Source organism: Vulpes lagopus, chromosome 23 (genome assembly GCF_018345385.1).
Source record: "Vulpes lagopus strain Blue_001 chromosome 23, ASM1834538v1, whole genome shotgun sequence".
In the NCBI taxonomy this organism is placed as follows: Eukaryota; Metazoa; Chordata; class Mammalia; order Carnivora; family Canidae; genus Vulpes; species Vulpes lagopus.
Genome location: NC_054846.1, coordinates 30,113,401 through 30,133,152, shown reverse-complemented (window position 1 = coordinate 30,133,152; position 19,752 = coordinate 30,113,401).

Sequence of the window (19,752 nt, the reverse complement as noted above, 5' to 3'; positions counted from 1 at the left end):
GGTTGGTCGACATACATGCACAATTAATCAGAGTTCAGGAAAAGAAAAAGTTTCAGTCTAATCATTATAGTATATGGCCTCTCTACATTTGAATACTCATAACAAGTGGCCAATTTTTGAGCTCTAGAATGCTCAGTCTCAATACAAGTTACTTGGACCATAAATACTTATATATAGAGAGAGATTCTACAAAGTAATGATCATTACCCTCACTTTATAGGTGATGATACGGTGATTCAGAATGATCATGTAACTTTTCCTGGAAGCGAGGTCTACTTAGAGGCAGGTCTAACCATGAAGCTAATAAAGTGTAAGCTAAGACTTCTCATTTAACATGAGCCTCTTAGAAGACCTGGTATTGATTTTGAATTCATGCTTTTGTAATTCTTTTTCTTCAAGAGCTCCCCAGATTATAAAATCTTTAAGCCCTATAAAATCTAGACCTGTCCCTTATAGGGTCACAGAGATGCTAAATACTAGAGCCAGAATTTGAACAGAAGTCGTTTGGGATTTCAACTGAGTTTAAATTGACTATAACAGGGACGCCTGGGTGGTTCAGCAGTTTAGTGCTTGCCATCAGCCCAGGGTGTGATCCTGGAGTCCCAGGATCGAGTCCCACATCTAGCTCCCTGCATGGAGCCTGCTTCTCCCTCTGCCTATGTCTCTGCCTCTCTCTCTCTCTCTGTGTCTCTCATGAATGGATAAAGAAAATCTTTTTTAAAAAATTCACTGTAACAGTTCACTGTAATTTATTAAAATAGTAGTAATGACATGACAATAGATCAATATTGGTCTATAAGATTAGGATTGGAATCTCCCAGTGATTGCCCAAATGATATGCTGGATAAAGTTTATAAGGCCAATTTATTGATATCAGCACTTCCTAGGACTGTCCAAGGCACTATGCAGTGATAATGACCATAGTATCTTGGTTTTACAGAACATATTCCCTCTGACATGCAGTGATTGCATCCATTTTTCTAAGGGAACAGAACATCGCTTCCATTTTACAATTGCTAGTTGAGACACAGAAGCAAACATCTTAACAAGAGAACCAAAGTAGATGATGAGGGAACTGGTCATGAGCACACATATGAGACACACCTCTGGGAATTCCCAGATATGACTCAGTAACATGCTGAAGGTACAGAGCAGCTTGCCTTTAAGATGTGAGTAATTCTTTACCTGACTCTACTCTGTCTGCAGCCTGAAAGCTTCTAAATGATCTCGTTCCTTCCCTCAGATCTTCCAGCCTCAGATTTCTTCATTCCTCTCTTCTGAACACTCACTTTCAGAATCGAGGATCTGGAATTGCAGAAGGATGTGGAAAAGGGGAGATGGTCACTCTCATCCAAAAGTATGGGAATGTGAAGTTGGGAAAAGATGCATGTGGCCACTTTTTGACTCTTGTGATAACTCAGGTCATTGTTGACAATCAAGCTGAAAGCTAACATTACAACACTAATCTCCTCTTTGGGGAGGTTAGCCTGAGAACTTGTGGGATTCTCTCTCTCTCTCTCATCTACTTCCACTGAGTCTATCCTGCCTAACAATCTCCATGCATGTCTTAAATCACCTCCAGAGTTTCATTCACTAAAGAAAAACAAAGACATCTTGAAATTTCTGATTTCTCCTAATTCAATGCTGGGAAAAGTACCATCTCCACACAGTCACTATCAGGGTCTGACCTTGTATTATCAGTAAAATGCAATACAAGAACAGTGAAAACTATGCCTCACATTCAAAATAAATCATGTGGTCTTAGAAATATGGAGATGTCATTTTTCATTATCACCTGAGAGTAGAGGAGATAAGACTAGTTCTGGCTTTCCAGGAAAGCAGAGTGAAATTGGGTAAGGAGATGGGCAAAGAACAAGTCAAAGCATCCAAGTCCTGTGCCAAATCCTGATTTAGGAAAGACATTAGGGTTCAAAGCCAATGGCAAGAGAGAATTCTTGAGATGTCTTTGGTGCAAAAAGGTGATTTTATTAAAGCACAGAGACAGGACCCGTGGGCAGAAAGCTGCACCAGGGTCATGAGGAGGGGCCCATTATATACTTTCAAGTTGGGAGGGGGTTAGGGATAGCATAAGTCTCCAAGGAATTTTGGAAGCAAGGTTTCCAGGACCTTGAGGGGGGCTAGCTATTGTTGAGAAAAGGTCATTTATTACCATCTAATAAAACTTGAGTCATGAGACCCTTCAGATGTATATCGGTGGGACATGTGCTTGGGGGATGATGGCCAACACGTATCTTGGGGGATTTAGAGATAAAGAAGTTTCTAAAGGAATTTTTATATGTTCAGGTAGACTTACAGGATCCTGGGGGTCGGGCTAAGATTGCCTTTTGCCCTTAGCAAAGTATGAACATTGAGGCAATTGAGCCTAGAGGAAGGTCACTCTACCTGTTTCAAGGACTTATCAATGGGCTGTAGGTAGTCAGGAAATTTAATAATTTTTCTTCGGCCTTGTTTCTCACATCACCAACTCTAAGCTTGGCAAGGGCATGTCAAGAAAAGGCAGACATGTTTGAGGTGGTCAATAGGTGGGGATCCTGTGAGGGCATTCAAGGTGGCAACAGCTCCTCCCTGCCTAGTCCAGAAGTCCCATGGAGATCCACCAATGGAGCAGTGTTGCTCCCTCCCTCAGAATCTGAGACAGAGCTGTTACATGATGTGGCATTTTCCAGAACAGCTTCCAGGGGCTGACTTCTGTTTGGAGAAGAAGGCTTTGAAATTCTGAACCATCTTCATTATAGATAGACCAACAATCTTTGTTCCTCACCTCTTTAAAATTAAGAATTTTATCAATTAATGTAGACACTCAGGGAAAAATTAAGATGACTTATAACAAAAAGAAATAGTCTCTTGTCCTACTTCTCCTTACCTGGTCCCTTTTGTCCAGAGACCATTTCTCTTTTTAAATTTTAAAGTTTTACTCATTTATTTAGTTTTATTGTGGTGCTTATTGCTAATTTGTTATATTGTTCTTTCATGATTAGTCAGCTTTACACTTTTTATACTGACTTCTTGTTAAGAGGTGAAAGTTCTGCTCACTAGGTTCCTCCTCTAATCCCCCCCTCCCTTTACATATTCACATCACTATTTTCAGTTCCAGCTTTAGTAATTTAAAACACTGTCATTGGGAACTCTGGGTGGTGCAGCGGTTTAGCGCCTGCCTTTGGCCCAGGGTGTGATCCTGGAGACCCGGGATTGAATCCCACATCGGGCTCCCTGTGCATGGAGCCTGCTTCTCCCTCTGCCTGTGTCTCTGCCTCTCTCTCTCTCTCTGTGTGACTATCATAAATAAATAAAAATTAAAAAAAATAAAACACTGTCATTGAATTTCTATTTATCTTATTATGTCTTACCAGTTGAAACCAATTCTTGCTAAGTTATGCAAAAATTGAATTGGGGGTTAGTGAGGAAGACAGATACCCATAGAATCAAAGAAGCTGAAGAGTCAGGCGGCAGAAAAGCCACAAATAGGGAATGTTCTGGGAATCTAAGGTTGTTCTGAGAATTAATGCATGGTCTCTTTAGGGCACTACCCAATGTGAATTAACAGAGATTCCCACTTTACCAGGAAGACAAAGTCTGAATGGCTTATACTGGACCACATGCTCACTCATTGGCTAAAGAGTGTAGGACGTGTGGATTGACAATCTCGCTAAGACTGCATGTTTTGGGAGGAGAAATGACCCAAAGAAAAATTGAGATGCTATTGCTAGAAGATAGGGGGAAGGATGCTGAGTGCTATACTCCTTGCTTTGTAAGATACTATTTAGTACATAGTCATCCTTTCCTTCCCATAACCTCCCCCACCCCACTTCCTAAGTCTCTCATCTGAATTTGTGGCTTTACACTAACAAGAGTCCTAATATCTACAGTCTTTGCTGTGCAGGCTTTGTCTTTTGCTGGTTTTAAAAGCTGAAAATCATTAAACAGTTTTTACCATATTATTTTTCTGGAGGAAGAGTAATGCACCATAATAACATTCATCTCAGTTTTTAAAAATTTTTCCTGGAATTTCTAATTGCCTTAATTTTTGTATTTTCTACCTTTATCATCAGCTTATGTTCCTAAATGTCTCCAGCACAATATCTAGTTTATAGACATCCTATTCCCTCCAGAGACCTCCGCTGGGCACTCTCCATTTGCCTCCTCTAATTGAGACTGATTGCCTTCCGGGAACGGTGATTAGCTGGTGTTTTCCTTACCTTCTGTTCTCTAAATTGGACACACCATTCCCTGGATCTTAGGACTTCCTCTTTCTCAATTTACTTCCTCATTTTACTGGAGCACATCTTCATGTGAACAATGCATAGGCAAACTTCCTGAATCTTGTATATTAAAAAAAAAAATCTATCTTGCCATTATTATTTAACAACATTTTATTTGGGATAGAATTCAGGTCAAAGACCATTTTTTCTTCACTTTGAAGGTGCTGTTGCATTTTCTTTCAGTACCCCGGTGGTGTTGTGCCAGATTGTTTCTTTCTCAATCCTTTGTAGACACCTTTTGTCTCTCTCTAAAGTTTTTAGGGTCTTTATCTTTGGTGCTCTGACATGTCTTGGAGATGTGTCTAGGGGGAGTGTTTTAAAATTCAGACCTTTCGGTATAGAAATTCTTTTCCTTCATCTTGGGAAATAAATTGGTATTATCTCTTTCTTTCCTTTTTCTCCATTTTTTTCTCTCTTTTTTTTAAGCTCTTAATGGTCGGATGTTGGATTTTCTGCACTGATTCTTCAGGGTGACTTTCTTTCTCTCTCTCAGATTTTAAGGAACTCCTACCAAATGAAGGAGACAGTGGTGCTGTGAAGCATGGTGCATATGGTTGGATGGCTCACTCAGCACCTTCCAGCTTGCCTTCCTCTGCTACATAGACTGGAAGGGTAAAACTTCTGTTTCGTAGACCACTTGCTGCTGGTGCCCAGGCACATGGCCTGCGTTCTTCCAATTGCATGTACTAGCACAAGTGGAGGCAGAAATGATCTACATGAGGTAGTAGCCAGACACCACAAGGTTTAGTCTTCTGATGAGAAGAGCTGTAGAGGTGTCTAGTTCTGAGGTGGCTGTCACCGTGCCTGTCTCCTCAGGTCTCCTTTGGGCCATCAGAGCCCAAAGGATCAGCAGCAGTTGCTGCCATTCTTCTTCCTCACGCAGCTATGGGATCGGGCTCTTCCCTCGCTATTATTTCTAGCTAGGAAGCTTTGAGACGTGGTTCTTGATCCTGCTTCAAAATTTTGTGAGCCCCTCAATATCCTGTAACAAATCTCTTTCTGCTGGAACCAGCCAGAGTGGGTTTTGTTGTTTGTTTGCATATAGAACCCTTGACGTCTGTGTGGTGTGTGCTGGATACCATGGCAGGAGAGACAAAGAGGACTTCCCCTACCTAAAATGAAAAACGATTTTGTAGGATGAATGGTAACTGAGGAGAGACTTTTTTTTTTTTTTAATATTTTATTTATTTATGATAGTCACAGAGAGAGAGAGAGAGAGGCAGAGACACAGGCGGAGGGAGAAGCAGGCTCCATGCACCGGGAGCCTGATGTGGGATTCGATCCCGGGTTTCCAGGATCGCGCCCTGGGCCAAAGGCAGGCGCCAAACCGCTGCGCCACCCAGGGATCCCTGAGGAGAGACTTTTAGGATGAGTAGAAGTTTACTGAATGGACAGAGGTAGAAAAAGATTTCAGACTAAGGCACAAAAGTGAGAGAGCTCATATATATTCATTTACCCATTTATTCATTTATTAAATATTCATGAATACACATTATGTTCTAGGTCCTGGGCTGGATGCTAGGCATCCAACAGTGAGTAAGAAGATAATCATGAGGGCAGCCCCAGTGGTGCAGTGGTTTAGCACTGTCTGCAGCCCAGGGTGTGATCCTGGAGACTTGGGATCATGCTCCCTGCATGGAGCCTGCTTCTCCCTCTGCCTGTGTCTCTGCCTCTCTCCCTCTCTGTCTCTCATGAATAAATAAATAAAATCTTTTTTTTTTTTAAAGAAGATAATCATGATTCTTGCCCATGGGATGTTTATATATTTTCAAATTGTGCAATTTAGATATGAAGGTGACAATAAGTAAATCGTGTGTCCCTTTCACATTAAGTACTCGCCTCTTGGGAGATGAAGGGGAATATTCTTTCTTACCTGCCTTCTTACGAGTAAGTACTGGTGAGATAATCCTTAGAATGCTGGGCATAGTTGGTTCTATCCAGGTGAAAATGATGACCCTTTTCTGAATAAATTGAATAGTCTTGTCTATCTTACTTGACCCACATCCCAAGTGATGTGTGTTGGTGCTGCAGAAAATCAGAGCTAGAGGGACACCTGGGTGGCTCAGTGGTTGAGCATCTGCCTTAGGCTTAGGGTGTGATCCTGGGGTCCTGTACCAAATTGGGCTCTCCATAGGGAGGCTGCTTTTCCCTCTGCTTATGTCTCTGCCTCTCTCTCTGTGTCTCATGAATAAATATTCGAGATGCCCATTACCATTGCAGGCTTTGTGTCTTGGACTCCAAATGGCCAAGCCCAGTCATGGCATGACAGGTTCCCAAGGACAACACATGATAATTGGGGCTGATGCTCTGAGATCCAAGGAAATCCGCTGCCAGCCACTTTCTGTGTAATAATGATCTCTTTACCTGGAAGGCTTGATGCGTTGGCTAGGTTTTAGATTCATTAATGACATGAAAGATAACGTTCCTTCCTGATTTTATATTATTGTCTATAATACCAAATTCCATCCCTGCTTTTCCTGGACTTTTTCCCTTCTGGGAACTGGCACAGTCCCATGTTCATTAAATTATGGGAACTGGTGGAGAGCCAATGGCAATGGCAATCCAAGAGGCAAATTCGGGATTCCAATAGCCAGTTGCAGAATCAAATTTTCAAAGATTTCATTGCTAGGACATTTTGTGAACTACTATTATTATTAATAATAATAGTAGTAGTTAACATTTAAAGAATGCTTTTTATGTGCCAGTAGCTATGATAAGTATTTATATGCATTTTCACCCATAATCTTTACAACATCACCATGACATAAATCTTTGTATTGTTGCCATTTTAAGATGTTGGGAGTGGTTAAGTAGCTTGTTCAAACCAAGTCAGTTAATAAGTGCCAGAGCCAAGATTAGAAACCAGGACAGTGAAAGTGACAGCCTGAGCTCAGAAACCACTTCACTCCATTGTCTCTCTTAGAGAGTAGGGGGTTTTGTTCTACTAATCTGTCTCTATTTGACATTCTTCCTCACCCCTGGGATAGAATTTGAACAAAACTAAGATTTTCTTAAGCTGAAGCTTTGAAGAAATTATGAATTGAACTTAGTCCAATTAGTTTCATGCATAGGCATAACCTAAAACGAAGCATTGCCAGCTCCTCCTCTGATTGGTCTGACTAGCATAAATTTTGCATAAATTGTAAAATTTATAACTCTAAAATATGCAGAATTTATGCCTCTAAAATAGTTTGGATTTTAACTCAATATAATGAAAGAAAATGCTGTAGAGCATTCTTAAAATTTTAATTGCGAATATATATCCTCTCTAAAGTACCATAATGTTACAAGATGATGTTTTACAGTGCTCCGTGATAACCCATTGGTGTTGCTACTATTTTTAATACATACATTTATTTCCAAGATGTTTAAATGGCATTTACAGAAACTCAGCTGGATTTTGATCTTTAAAAATCTGGAAATGACGGAAATGGTTTTCTGGATTTAAGTGAGAACATCCTCACTGCTAAAACAGCGCCTTAATTAGATTCATTTCTAGAACTGCTTTACTAACACATGCAAATGATATAAACCCCCCGCCCCCGGTAATCACCCGGGGGCCTCAATAGTGCTCTTCGGAACAAGTGTCATTCAATTCTGCACCTCCTTCATATTTAGCATAGCAGTGTCCTGCTCATTGAAATGCATTCCTAGTTCTTGAAAATGAAGGCTTTTTAACAGTAGTGAGTGCATCTTGAAAACTGAGAGCTTTAGCTTCCTGGTGAAAAATGGCTGATTTTCTCCTCTTATTGGGCAAAAACAGGCAGTTGCAAGAATCTGAAACAAAGTGACAGACTACTGAAATCACAGACTCTGATAAGTCGAGAAGTGCAGTGTCATCCAGGCCAAACCTCTTCTGCAATCTCTGAAAGATGCTCATCTTTTGGCTGAATGGTTCACTGAAAAGATATTCACCATCCCACTGACACAGTTCCAGCCAGTGTTTATGGAGCACCGGCTGTGTGCCAAGCTCTGTTCCCCTGGCCCCTGGCCCCATGGAGTCTGTGGTCTGAGGCAGGGGGCACGCGAGTGAGCAAGTAGCTATGGTTATGTGGGCTGTTTTAGTTGGCCCCTGTTGTTGAAGGAGGTTATTCCCAACCTGGGGTGGGAGGGATAGCTGAACACATGCCACTCAACACTGGACAGGGGAGGTTGTCATGTATACTCACAGCCTGGGGGAGGAAGACACCTCATGCCCATGAGGCCACAAGAGGGGTGCACTGCAAGATGGAGCAAATCGTCAAGGCTATGAGGGTCAAGCTTTGCAGTATCAAGAAGGTGGGGTACTCTTGGCTCCTGCAAGAGGATGTGACTGGCTTGTCTGAATAATTTCCATGAGGTGGCAGGGAACTGAAGCCCACTGGTCAGAGAAGAGTAGGAACTGCACCTGGGCCATTGAATACAGAGGCTCACTTTGCTGCAGGGGTAGAGTGGGGGGATGCTTGCAGGTGGGCCATCCGAGGCCCTCTCCATTGCACCAGATGCCTGGGCGGTATATACTGCTGAACATCCAGCTTGGGCCCTACACGAGAGGACGCTCTGAGGTGGGACGATTAAAACAGGGCTTGGGGTAGGTGAGGTCAGGGACAGACATTCCTGAGAAAAGATTATTGATTGATTGATTGATTGATTGATAGAAAGGAACATTTAAACTGAGACCCGAAGAATGAGTTGGAATTAGACATCCCCCAAGTGGGTTGGGGTGGCGTATGCAGAGGGAATGGTGTGGGCACACTGGGGCGAGACCAGAGCCCAGATTGCGTATATGAGAGGGTGGGGTGCAGAGGGAGACTGGGAGAAGTTAGCCCACCTGGAATGGGCATGCGTGAATAAAGGGCAGTGTGAGATGAAATGGGAGAGGGTCCGGGGGTCTGTCACACAGAGCCTACCCATCCACAGTGCCATACAGGTAACCTCAAGGAACCGTAGGAAGGTCACACAATAGGGTACTGCAGGCTGAGAGCCTCCATCCACATGGGAGAGCCCTACTCAGCTCTAGACAGTTCTTGCCATGTGAGGGCGTGTGCCCAGTGTTAGCAGAGGCACTGATTTTCTGAGGGAAGCCTTACATTTTGATTTGTACACGAGATTTTCAAAATTATAAACATTGGCTTTCCTTGAAATTTACAAAATTTCAAGTGTGAGCCAAGCAAGACCTATCATCCCACAGGCTTCTGGTTTGCAATCTCTAATGAAAAGCCTTGAAAGCCAGGAGAAAGAGTTTACGTTTTACCCCCAGAGCAACAGGGAACTATTGCAGAGCTTTGGAAGAGATAAGGGCAGGATTGCACTTGTATTTTTAGAAGGATGGCACTTCCTGAAGACCAGATGGGAAGCTAAGATGGCAATCTCCATGCCTGGCCTGGGGAAGTGTCTGTGAAGATGGAGAGCAGTTGTTTTCATTCAAGAAACATGCAGGAGACAGAAACGACAGGCCATGGATGTTGGGAGGGAAAGAATCAGGCTTCTGACCTATCGCATTATCAGGTAGTTATTAGAAATCACCTTCTTATAACTTCTAGATATTGAAAGCCATCAAAGACTCGCCCTGCATCTTCTAATTATTCCACACATGGAGGCTGAGGCGGGGAGTAGTTGATGTCATGGAAAAGGCAAAATGCTTTCAGCCTAGAACTTTAAAACCAGAACAAAATATGATTGGGGGGGGGGGGGTGCAATTAATGTACTTCCCCAGCCATAGGCCAAGATTTAAATGAATTTTCATTTTCTGAGTTCTTACAAAGTGATTCGGGGGCTAGGTTATCCCAGCAGCTTGCTGGGTGCCATGGGGATTCCAGACCGTAATTAGAAATGTGCATAGTATATGATTCACCTAGTATGGTTAATTTAATTTCTTATCAGATGTTCATATGAAACTGAGTGAGGGTGGTAGGTTCTGATCGAAACTAAATGCCACTAATTTAACCATTTCTCTACATTTTAAGGAGTTGGGAATGTAATGCGATAAATGCCCTTCCTCTTGATAAATGCCCTTAATAATATTTAGATTTTTGCCCTCAGAATCAAATGCTGTCAGTTATTTCAGCCTCTCAAGCTCAGGTAAATAAGATAGCTAGTGTCCTGCTTGGATGAAGGAGGGAAAGTACCTTAAATGTAATCTCTTTGAACAGCAAAGTCCCAAACTGTGAAGGACAAAAACCAGGTTAGCAGATATAAATGGCAGGTCCTCTGCAAAGAAAGTTCTGGGAGGTTTTCTAGAAAGATCAGAATCCCAGATATTTACGGAAGAGGAGAAAGGATGAAAGATAGTCCAGAGGACACAGGAGATCCTTAGCTTGCCCGGACCCAGCATGAAAACCAAACACATGTCGGTGGAATCTCCTTCATCCTCAGAATGAAATGGAATAAACTCTGAATGCTGGTTCTTTTTCATTTTTCTTATTTTATTCTGCTGTTTTTTCCTAACAAAATAAGTTCATTGTAGAAAATAAGAAAATTGTTCATTATGGAAAACCAGAAAAGAAGATATACTTAGAGGGTGGGGGGAAGGAAAGAAGGAGAGAGGAAAAGAGAGAGGGAGGGAGAAAGAGATCCAGTAGTTGCACCACCCAGAGGTAACCTCTATGAATGCTGGGTATACATCTTTTCAGGGTTTTTTAGTGGATCCACGTATCCTTAATTTTTTTTCCCCAAGAATGGAATTCTACTCAATAGGTTAGAAGAATATCAGCCAACCCCCAGAGCTAACTTAATTTATATCGTAAATTCTTGGGGGATGGGGGTGTGGACAGAATGTCTCAGTTCAGTCTCCTTGCCGGCTTCACTCCTGTGGCCAGATGCAGGGCCGGGGCACCTGGCATCCCTTGGCCGGTGCTCACTGACCGCATGGCCACGTCCCTGCCTCTGATTCTCCACCCGGAGGTGCTCAGTTGTTGGTACACACAGGGTGCGGCTGAGCCTGCCTTGTTCTCACAACCAATTGCCCAGGGCTCCCTTCATTTCATCTGTGGCTCTGCCCCCTCTTGGGTCCTGCTCAGCTGCCAGAAACTCAGGGAGCCTCTCTGAGGGGCCCTGTTGTTTGCCTGCCACTCTGAGACATATGGGTCAGTTCACCAGGGCCCAGGACGTGCCCACTGGTTATGCAAGCCTCCTCCCGCATGCACACATCCCTGGGCCGTTTCTATTCCCTGCTGTGCCACCTCCCCAGCCTGTGCCCGAGAAGAAAATGCAGGCTCCCCTTTGCCAGAGAGTCCTGCAAACGTCCGTGTACTCATGATTTCCCTGCTTAGTTTATCCTTCCCTCCACCCAGCATCTGAAGAACATTTAGAAGTTTTCCTCCTTCTCATGGGATCTTCCAAATCTGTTGTGCATGCTCTGGTTTTTGTTGTCTTTTTATTCCTCTTAAGGGCTTAACTTTTGAAAGAAAAAGTCAGGCGAGGGTCCCATTTTCTTTCTCCTGCTGTTCAATTCCTGCTGCACAGGCAAAAACTCAAAACAGCCTCACTTGAAGGGTGGAGGGGCCTCAGGGCAAAATATCAGGAAGGTGAAAAAATGCCAGCCACAGTTATAGAGTCAGGTCATACTATTCATGCTTAGGAGACCCGAAGTCCTGATCCTTCCCAACAGCCTGGGAGGTGCCTCCTATGGGACAGGAGCTTTCTAAGAGGATGCATGCGTGCGTGTGGGGTGCCCCTTAGCTGTGCTTTCTATCCACATCCTGTGGTTCATGGTCTCGCCCCGTTGGATGCAAACACAAAGGGGTTTCCAGGTCCTGGGCCTTGACCCTTGGAGCACAGAACCAAAGTATCCATCATCAAGCACCGAGTTTTCTTATCTCACCTCTCACCCACTGTGTGGCCAGAGGTGGCAGGGGGCACAGAGAAAGAGGATATCCTTGAAGGGCTATAATCTCCTGGTGGGAAATGTACTTTCTAACTGCCACGGAAATAGGATTCATGTAACCCCTGCAGCCAGGCTCCCATTTATTTCCCTGACTCGGAAACATAAGCTGTAGGTTCTTCTGCCCCAGAAGGGGACCATGATCAGGGCTTGGTAATGCCCCAGTCTTGAAGCAGAAGCCGCAGCCTTGAGATCGTGCCAAGGCAGAAAATGAAGTGTTGATGACTCTTCTCAGGAACATCTCTCTAGATGTTTGGCTCTCCCCCAAAGTCTGAGCTTCTCTCCACCAGGCACCACACATGGAAATCCGGGAGAGCCACGTGGGTAAGAATTCTCATCCTTCTGCCAGTTTCCCCGGACCTTGTCTTTGGGCTCTGGAGGGAGTGGGGTGTGCCCGCGGGCCCCATCCTGGTGGCCAGAAACTGTAGAGGAAGAAAAATAAATTTCCCTTTACCCTTTGCTGGGAATGGTTGGCTGAGATCCCTTTATGTGCAGGGCACCTTGTAAAAGGATGAGCATATCTGGGTGGAAAGTCCTCAGCTGTGGCTGCTGTGATCGAAGATGCTCTTTGGTAAACTTAATCTGCTTGTTCAGCCTTAAAACAAAATTGGACTCACCTAAAGCCTCATGCTGGCCACGCACCGCCACTCCCCACCCCCAGGCCAGCTGAAGTCGACCAGGTCTGGTTTTCAAGTCAGACCCGGTCCAGAGAAAGAAACGCTCAGATGAGTCTGGAAGCTCCTGATGCGAGAGCTGCAGGGGATCCTAGAGGGACTTCCCTGCCCTGTCCTGAGGCAGCAGCGACAGCAGCAACAGTGGGCTGCAGGGGCTCAGCAGGTACCCACGTTTGCTCCCTCTTAAATGTTGCCTGGCGTTCCATCCTCTGACACCCGAGCTGTTAAAGATAAACCGAGGCACACTACAAATGTGAAGAGTTTATCAGAGTGAAAATTCCATTAGAATCGGGCAGCATCCAATCTAGCAGAGAGAAAGGAGCTTCGAGCTGCTGCACAAACGAAAAGCAGGCGGAAGGGAGCAGGAGCAGGGAAGTTATACCAGGCAGAAAACCAAGTGGCTTATTGCGAAGTCTCTTGGCTTTAGGGGATGGCAGGGGTCTATCAGGCAGGTTACTTAAATAACACTGTTTGGGTGAGCTGCGGTGGTTTCGGTTTGCATTCCTGGGATTGATTCCTTGTGATGAAGTCTTGGTTTGGTGATGTGGGCCTTAGCATCAGCATCTCCAGTTTGGGCCTGTTGTCTTGTTTTTGACGGTTCTTACATATGATTGTTTTGAGGGCTCTAAATGATTGGCTCTGTTGTATTCTTAAGTCATTTTTCATCTCCTCAAATGCCCTTTCCAAACATCTGTTGGTTTATTGTTTTGGGCACAAAAAATTACGATCCGTGTAGTGGCTGTTTAATGCAGATTCAGAGTCGTTTGTCAGAAGATCAGAGCTTTTTGGGGCTAAGCAGCAGATAGATCAAAGGAAATCCTTATTTCACGTCTCATTTGGTGTAACTTATCTTTAAATGTCAGAAAATGGACATTTGGAATTTATGTTAGCATAAAAGTGCTCTCCCACTTCTGAGTAAACAAGCTGCCCAGCCACCAATGTGCCAAGCAGTGGAGTGGGAGTGTGAGTGACAAAGCCTGGGATCTTCCTTGTGCCCTCTAGTGATCCTTATTTACGGCCCCAGTGACTGTGTTCTACTGTGTTCTCTGTACCAGACATGTGCTGAATGCTGGCGACACAGAGATGAGTGGAGATGGGTGAGTCCCTGCCCTCCTAGAGCCTGCCTGGGAGGACAGGCATTCGTGTGAATGATTACCCTGAACCGTAGGGCATCTTACAACCTGGCAGGCAGATACAGAGCAGGGTGGAGGGATGCTCACCCAGCCTGGACACCCCAGAAGGCCTCGGTGAATGAACACCTGGAGGACAAGCAAGAGTGAATGGGAAGATTCTTCCGTGGAGCAGCAGATACCCTAGAAAGGACAAGGGGAGAGTATGGTTCCTGGTAGGAAGTGCATGGGAGTTCAGTCTGGCTGGAACAAAGAATGCAAGACGACATTGCCAGGAAGAGATGGCCCACGGGAGGCAGCATCCAGGTGACACAGGGCCTTGGGAGCCAGGGTTGACTCTGTCCTATACTCTAAGAACCATGGGAAACCATTGGGGGGATTTTAGGTAAGAGACTCATGTGATTAGATTTGTGTATTTGAAGAGTCCCAGGAGGGGATTGGTGAAAGTGCGTGTGTGGCTAAATCTGAAAATCTCTCTGTGAACCTGTTCTCTCTTTTTACAGCAAGTTATTACTCATATAAGGAAAATACGTTAAGTGTGCGTGTGCACGGAAGATCTCTGGAAAGACACAAAGCAAGGCACAATGGTTGCCTCCCAGAAGGGAGCGGAGGCAAGAGGGACAGTTTGCTGTGCACCTTTTGACACTTTCTGTGGCTGTGTTGTCCAATTCAAAAGAATTGTATTAAATCTGATTGTTCCAAAAGCATCCTTTAAAGGGGAAAGAGTCCAGTTCCCAAGGTCAGATGAATGAAAGCACCTCTTCTTCATTTTCCCTAATAGCTGGGCATCTGTGTCCAAACACTTTCTGTGATACTTTCAGGACTGAGACATCAAGCATCTAAAATTCAATCTGACACTGAGCTAAAGTCTATGTTCCTAGAAAGCTGCTCCCTCCACTCCCCAACCCACTTGCCCTATGTGGGTGCTTGTTCTTTCCCTGCAATACAGAGCAAGCCTCTTCCTCTCAGTCTTTAAAACATTTGCAGAAGGCTGTTACAGTTTTCCATAGTTGGAGGTCACAAGCAAAAACCATCCAAGCCGGCAGGTAGTATAAAAGAGTAAATCAGCCAAGCCAAGATAAAGTGGCCAGTGCACCCCTTCCCCTGGAGACAAGGGCACGACGAGGAGTGGTACGCACTGTGCCCAGAGACTCAGTGAGGCAGCAGCTGTTGTCCAAGAAAATACTGCTATGGAAGGAAGAGGGCCAGATGCTGCCACAATTCCCAGGGAGCAGCAGAAACTGATAAATCTTTTTGAGGTACTTCAACTTTAAAATGTTGACAGCTGGGATCCCTGGGTGGCACAGCGGTTTGGCGCCTGCCTTTGGCCCAGGGCCCAGGGCGCGATCCTGGAGACGCGGGATCGAATCCCACATGGGGCTCCCGGTGCATGGAGCCTGCTTCTCCCTCTGCCTATGTCTCTGCCTCTCTCTCTCTGTGACTATCATAAATAAATAAAAATTAAAAAAAGTGTTGACAGCTACATCGTTGTTTTTTTTTTTTTTTAACACTGTGCTGACCACACAAAATGTATATATATATAGCTGGGCGGGGCTCGTAGGCCATCAGTTTACAGTGTGTCCTCTCATCTTTCCTCTAGGTAGCATGAGAATTTCTCTTTTTGTTGTATAATGCTTGGATTTGTAATTAGGATGCTTGTGAAGGTACCATTATCCAAATTCGCCTATTTCTCGAGTTTTCTTTGAGCATTAGAAGTAGGAGGAGTCTGGGCAGCCCTGGTGGCTCAGCGGTTTAGCGCCACCTTCAACCCAGGGCCTGATCCTGGAGACCCAGGATTGAGTCCTCACGTCAGGCTCCCTGCATGGAGCCTGCTTCTACCTTTAAAAAAAAAAAAAAAAAGTAGTAGGAGGAGTCAGGTAGCTGAGGGTATGCTTAGCTAATAGTTTACAAAATGTATTTTGTTACAGTTATCAGCAGGATAATTATTGCAGATGGAAAGATACATATCGTAAAGGGATGTCTCACTTTTTCTTCATTACTCTAAGTACGCTGGATAAATGTAATTCTTTCAGTGTTTATGGTTCACAGTTTTACACTGAGAGAAAGACCCTCCTCTTAATCATTGCTACTGTGATTTTCAAGAGTTTATAGGAACACTTTGGTTAGGTTTCTATCACTTATTTAAATTTTCTAATGATCAGAACTAAATATTTCATGATGGTAAATGGCCACAGCAGAGACTCACTTAACTAATTGTCTTTTCAAGTGTTTATTTAGAGGCTTTGAAACTTACTCTCCAAACAGTGTGTATAAGAAAGACCACATTGCTTTATTTTCTTTAATCAACTGAAATTTCACTTTACTCTCTAGCCTACCATACTATTGAAAAATGGGTGTTTAGAAGTCATGTCTCAAAGTAGGCTAAGGAAGCTTTACCTCCTCCATATTATCCATCAACAAGCCATCCTTCCATTCTTTGAAAGAGATGATATTTTCTTGATGTTTCATGCAAAAGTGGTATTCATCTGAAAATTCAAGCTCCTTCCTTAGAATCTGGCTTGCTCTTAAGCTCTTCCAGTATTGACATTTTGGAGTCTAAATATTAGGGCCTCCCTTAGTCTTCCTAGCCCTTTCTCCCCTAGGGACTTAAAAAAACTCCTAGGGTCTTATAGGAAAACTTAGGAACAAAAACTTACTGGATACAACTCACAGTTCCAGCCATAATAGAAAAATAGGTATCAGATTTCCTATCTACTTTAAACAATTATAATGTTGGACAAAATGTATGGAGCAGTGGTGGACATTAGATGATAGGCAATAAAGGGGTATAATCTTTAAGAGAAGAAAAATGCACAAGATGAACTTCCCATTCATCCCTATGAAAAATTCAGTGTGTGAAAAAAAAATCTGCCTGGGGCTATGTTGTAAATCAAGTCACAGAGAAATGGAGTCTGAACAGAAAAACAATGGTTTTTCTGGGTAGAGAAAAGTAGATCAGAATTTAGGGATACAGAGGCTATTAGAATTTTCAGGGTAGAACACCTGAGAGAAGAGAGGCCCAAAATGATGGGGATCTCCTTGAGTCTTGGCTGGGCACTAAACTATATATGTTTAGGATGAGGCTCTAAGAGGCCTGACAGAGAACAACTATTTTTGAAGTGTAAAATGGGAATTCCAGAGATATTTTAGCTGTGATAAACCAGAGAGTGAACTTCACTAAAATCCCACAGCAATTAGTTGATACTCCAGAATAATCAAATGTTAGGAATATGCCACTCTAGCCCTAGAGTAAGAACAACTTTACACTTGCCCTAACAAAATCTAAAACCAAACCTTGACAAAACCCGGCTAAGCTGCAAATGAAGTAACTGCCATGCAGGAAAAAAAATATCACTTGTTAAAGGAAAATACTCAATGAAATAACATCCCTAAGTCAAGCACACAGTAACAAATTACTAGATATACAAGGAAGTGGGAAAATGTCTTACATATTCAGGAGAAAAAATAGTCCATTGAAACAGATCCAGAGTTGACAGAGATGTTAGAATTAATGGCTGTTATGTATAAGGATGCTAATTCTAAATAATTCTAAATAATAATTCTAAATTTAATTCTAAATAATAATTCTAAATTCTAAATAATAATTCTAAATAATTCTAAGAGTTTCAAAATATGTGAAGCAAAAACTGACACAATGAAAGGGCTCAGTAGATAAATCCAGTCATTGTAAGAAATTTGAACACCTTTCTCTAAGTACCTGATGGAAATCTGACACGCAAAAAAATTAGTAAGTTTCCAGAAGACCTGAACAATATTGTTTAATTGACTTTTATAGAACACTGTGCTTAAAAACTGCAGAATACACATTATTTGCAAATGCACATGGGACAGATACCACCACAATAGAGTATATGCTGGGCCATCAAACAAGTTTCATTTCATTTCATTAAATTTCAAAGGATTTAAGAGTTTAATTTTCTGATCATATAGAATTAAGTTACAAATTAGTAACAAAAAGATATCTGAAAATATCCCAAATCCTTAGAAACCAACACATTTCTAAATAACTCATGGGTCAAAAAGAAATCATAAGAAAAAATCAAAAATTTTTCAAGCTAAATAATAGAGCATATGGAAATGTGTGGGATGCAGCAGAGCAGGGATAGAAGAAAATGTATAATTTTAAATACTTTATTAGAAAAGAAGAAATTTCATTTTAAAATCAGTGCCCTAAACTTCTACTTTAAAAGCCTAAAAAAGAAAAAGGACAAAGTAAACCCCAAAGTAATCAGATGAGAGAAAGTAAGAACAGAAGCCAGAAAGAACAGAAAGTAATGAAATAGGTAAGACAAACAATAGAGAAAATAAAAAATTGTTTCTTTAAAAAGATTAATGATGTTGATATATCCCTAGCAAGACTGATCAGGAAAAAAAAATAAACACAAATTGTGAATACTAAGAATGAATGAGGGAATACCAGCTCAGCTATTTCAGACAGTAAAGGATAATATAGTAATTGTATGAGAAATTTATTCCAATGAATTTGAAAATTTAGATGTGAACAAATCTCTTGAAAGACAAAAATACTGATCCACAAAAATACAAAGTTTGATTATTAACTAAAAATTATAATTATATAATATAGTATGTTTGTCTTATATAATTAATAACATAATAATTAATATAGTAATTAAAACCTATATAGTTCCAGATCTGTTAAAGAAGTTGAATTTATAGTTGAAACCTTCCCCAATAAGGAAATCCTAGGCCAGTTCCTCTGGTAAATTCATCAAACATTTAAGGAAGAAGTAATATCTATCTTAGATAAACTCCTCTAGAAAATAGGAAAAAAATGAATACTTTACAACTCATTTTATGAGACCAGCATAACCCTGGCACAAAAACCTGATAAAGACATTATAAGAAATGAAAATTACAGAGCAATATTCTTCATAAACATAGATGCAAAAATCCTTAACAAAAACATTAGCAAATAAAGTCTAGTAATACAGAAAAGAATATATTCTGACCAAGCGTTTTTTTTTTCCAGGAATGCAAGGTCAGTTTAATATTTAAAAACTAATCAATATAATTTACAGTTTTAACAGAATAAAGGAAAAAATGCAATAATCTTAATGTAGAAAAAGCATTTGATGAAATTTCAACACCCATTCATCATAGAAATTCTAGGCAAACTATGAATAGAAAGAAAATATGATAAAGCCCTTTCACAAAAACCCCAGCATGAATATGAATTAAGTTTGTTAGAATGTTCATAGCATCCTTATACATAACAGCCCCAATTTGGAAACTACCCTAATGTCCACCAACAAAATAATTAAGATACAAATTGTGGTCTATTCACACAATGGAATACCACTGAGCAATAAACAAGAATGAATTACTGATACATGCAAGAACATCGATGAGTCGTAAAACACTGTGATAGTAGAATATACAAGGCACAACATTGTACATACTGTATTACTGTATGCTCCCATTTAGATGAAGTCATAAACAAAACTATGTTGACAAAAAACAAAACAGTAGTTTTCTCATGGGTGTTGGGATTAACTGAGTAAAGGCATGAGGAAATTTTCTAGGGTAAATGAAGTGTTCTCTATCTGGATAGGAGTGTGAAAATATGGGTTATGGGAGTATATGCGCTTGTCAAAACTCATTAAACTGTACATTTAAGTAAGATCTGCACATTCCATTGCATACAAATTATAGCTCAATAAATCAGAAGGAAAATCTTTACTGGATTTACCTCAGATCTTTGGTCTACATTCATTTTCCAAGGCCGTGTGGTCATAAGAAAGTAAAAAGTTTTAATATCACACCAG